Here is a 3,491-nt window from a genome sequence, read left to right on the forward strand (position 1 = left end):
TAAGTCAGAAGTCAGGCACAGCATGGGTAGGTTCTCTGCTCAGGGTGTCACAAACTGAAATCAAATTGTTGGACACACAAAATTCTTGTGTGGCAGTTCTGGGGAAAAATCCACTTCCAAGTTAATTCTTGTTATTGACAGACCTCAGTTCTTTGTGTATGTTGAACTGAGGTCTACATTTCCTTGCTAACTGCCCACTGGGGGCCACTCTCAGTTCCTAGAGGCCACTTATGTTCCTTGACACATGGCTTCCTTCATGTTTAGCAGCAACAACACAATCGATCCTTCCTGTGCTTTAAATCTTTGACCTTCTCTTCTGCTATTAACCAACAAAGGTGATAAAATGGAATCACCAAAATAATTATGAACAACAACAACAACAAAAGGAGAAAAATGAAACAAAGAGCAGATGGGTCAGATAGAAACAAATAGCAAAGTGATGGACTCAAACTTAGACATATAAAAATTACATTACAGGTAAATGGCTTAAATACCTCAATTAAAAGACAACTATATGCTGCTTATAGGAAACTCAAGTACTCAGGAAGGTCTTGTTGCAGTAATGGGGAATAATTAGCCCTAAACTGATCATTACTCCAGACCCACCTAACAAATTATGAGAACAAGACCCAAAAGGATTAAACTATTTATAAGTAACTGAATTGCATCCCAGAACAAAGCTTAAGAATATTTATGGGAACACAAAAAATATCCAGCAACTAGCAAGGTAAAATTCATAATGTCTGGCATCCAATCGAAAATTACCAGGCATGTGAAGAGGCAGGAAAATGACCTTTGTTTAGGCAAAGATGTCTTAGATATAACACCAAAAGTATAATCCTTCCACAAACGATAAATTGGACTTCATCAAAATTAAAACCTTTTGTCCTTTTAACGTCATAAGAGAATGTTGGGGTGCCTGCTGGCTCAGTTGGAGGAGTGTAAAAATCTTGATTTCAGGGTTGTGGTTTCAAGCCCCACATTGGGTGTAGAGATTGCTTAAATAAATAGAACATAGGGATGCCTGGGTGGCTCAGCAGTTGGGCCTTTGGCCCAGGGCATGATCCCAGACTCCCGGGTTCGAGTCCCACATTGGCTCCTTGCATGGAGCTTGCTTCTCCCTCTGCCCGTGTCTCTGCCTCTCTCTCTCTCTCTCTCTGTCTCTGATGAATAAATAAATAAAATCTTTAGATAAATAAATAAATCATACAAACAAAAGACATGAGAATGAAAAAACAAGCCATAGACTTAGAAAAAAAATATTTATAAAACATACACATTTAGGGCACCTGGCTGGCTCAGTTGGTAGAGCATGTGACTCTTGATCTTGGGGTTGTGGGTTCAAGCCCCACACTGGGTATAGATATTACTTTAGAAATAAATTTTTAAAATATATGGAGCACCTGGGTGGCTCAGTCAGTTAAGCACCTGACCCTTGGTTTCAGCTCAGGTCACAATCATCTCATGGGTTGTAAGATTGAGCTGCATGTTGGGTTCTGTGCTCAATGTGGAGTCTGATTGAGATTCTCTCTCTCTCCCTCTGCCCCTCCCCCTGCTCTCTCTCTCTCTCAAATAAATAAATTAAAAATCTAAAAAAAAAAAGGAATCTTTGGGACTTCCACTTCCAAAAAGATGGAATAAATGTACTTATCCCTAGATTTCCATATATAAAATAATCATAAGAAGACTGAAAGGTGGAGAGAAAACATCAGACCAAGTAGGGACCTCAGGATCAAGCAACAACATGGTGGTAAATTACCAAAGTTTTCCTTATGTCTCACATCTCCCTGACTGGGTGCTAGAGAAGTCAGCAACACAGAAACATCAATGGGCACAGACAACAAGAAAACAAATCCAAGAAAAGCTTGCTCTTTCTAGCCAAAAGACCAGGAAAAGGACATCTTAGCAAGACAGAAAACTTTTTTTTTAAGTTTTTATTTATTTATTCATAAGAGACATAGAGAGAGGCAGAGACATAGGCAGAGGCAGAAGCAGACTCCATGCAGGGAGCCCAATGTGGGACTCCATCCTGGTACTCCAGGGTCACACCCTGAGCCGAAGGCAGACGCACTCAACTGTTGAGCCACCCAGGTGTCTCAAGACAGAAAACTTTTAATCAATAATTGCTTTACTCTGGATAAACACCACAGGGTGAAAAGAAATGTGGCCCCAGTCTGCCAGCAAAGGCCAAGTAGGAAACCTTGATTGCCACCCTTGCCAGACATCATCCCTTCCCCATCCAGGTGGCAACAGAAGGCTTAGTGGGAAGGCAGGCACTAGATATCCCTACTAGATAGTAACAAGTCCCCCACCAGTTGGTGCTAGTAGAATCAACATAGGAGTCTGGGTTTCCACTCCCCCCTTTACTCCTACTCCCCACCCCAGGCAGTAGCAAGGTACCTCTCCTCCTCCTCTCTGGGATGGTGTCAGAGGAGATATAGTGGACATTTAGGATTTTCACCACCACTCAGTGGTTACAGAACCACCCTCTCACTCCCCACTCCACAGCGGAGGCAGCATGAACCACCTTTAACCCTGCCAGCCAGGGTAGTTCCAGTGGAGGGCTAGCAGGGAGCCTGAACTCCCACTACTACCCAACAGTAACAAGGTACATACCCCACATGCCTGTCAATAAAGCCAAGGAAAGACTGTGGACTTTCACCCTCATCTGGCAGTAGTGAGGCAGTGTCCTCACTTACTGGCTGTCTGCTAAATCACAAGATTTAAGTAACATTTGGAATCTTATAACATCATGCCCTAGATGTCCTGGTTTTCATCAAAAATGAATCGTCAAATCAAGAACCAAGGAGATCTCAGTTTGAATGAGAAAAGACAATTAACCAAGGTGACAGAATTGTTAGAATGACCTGACAAGGACTTAAAGCAGCCATCATAAAAACACTTCAGTGAATAATTACAAACACACTTGAAAGAAATGAAAAACAAAAGTCTCAGCAAAGAAATCCAAAAAATATAAGTAAGAACCAAATGGAAATTTTAGAACTAGAAATTGCAATAAGTGAAATAAAAAATTCAATGGACAGTAAAATATGGAAGACAGAGAAAAGAATCAGAGAATTTAAGGCTAGAATAGAGAATCCCCAATCTGAACAGCAGACAGAAAACAGACTGAAAAATCAAATGAACAGAAATTGAGGGACATGTGAGACTCTAACATAAAATGAGTATTTGGATCACAGGAGTCCCAGAAGGAGAGGAGTAAGAAGGTAGAGTTGAAATAGTGGCTAAAAATTTCCAAAATTTGGCAAAAGATGTAAACATATAGGTTCCAGAACCCCCAAACAAGATAAATTTAAAGAAATCCATGCCAAGGAATACCATAGTCAAACTTCTGAACATTAGGACAAAGAAAAAAATCTTGAGAAAGGCAGAGAAATGATACTACCCATAGGGAAAAACAATTAGAATAATAGATTTTATTCTCATCAGAAACTGGGGAGGCCAGAAAAAAAATAGCATAACATTTTTCA

General features: G+C 40.6%; 1 non-coding gene across 1 annotated transcript; it reads left to right on the forward strand.

The window, feature by feature from the left end:
• Positions 1-1,287: 1,287 nt before the first annotated feature.
• On the forward strand, positions 1,288-1,360 carry TRNAK-CUU (transfer RNA lysine (anticodon CUU)). Its single transcript has one exon. It is a non-coding gene; the product is annotated as a tRNA-Lys (tRNA).
• Positions 1,361-3,491: the final 2,131 nt, after the last annotated feature.

This window comes from Canis aureus, chromosome X, assembly GCF_053574225.1.
Source record: "Canis aureus isolate CA01 chromosome X, VMU_Caureus_v.1.0, whole genome shotgun sequence".
NCBI classification, from domain to species: domain Eukaryota; kingdom Metazoa; phylum Chordata; class Mammalia; order Carnivora; family Canidae; genus Canis; species Canis aureus.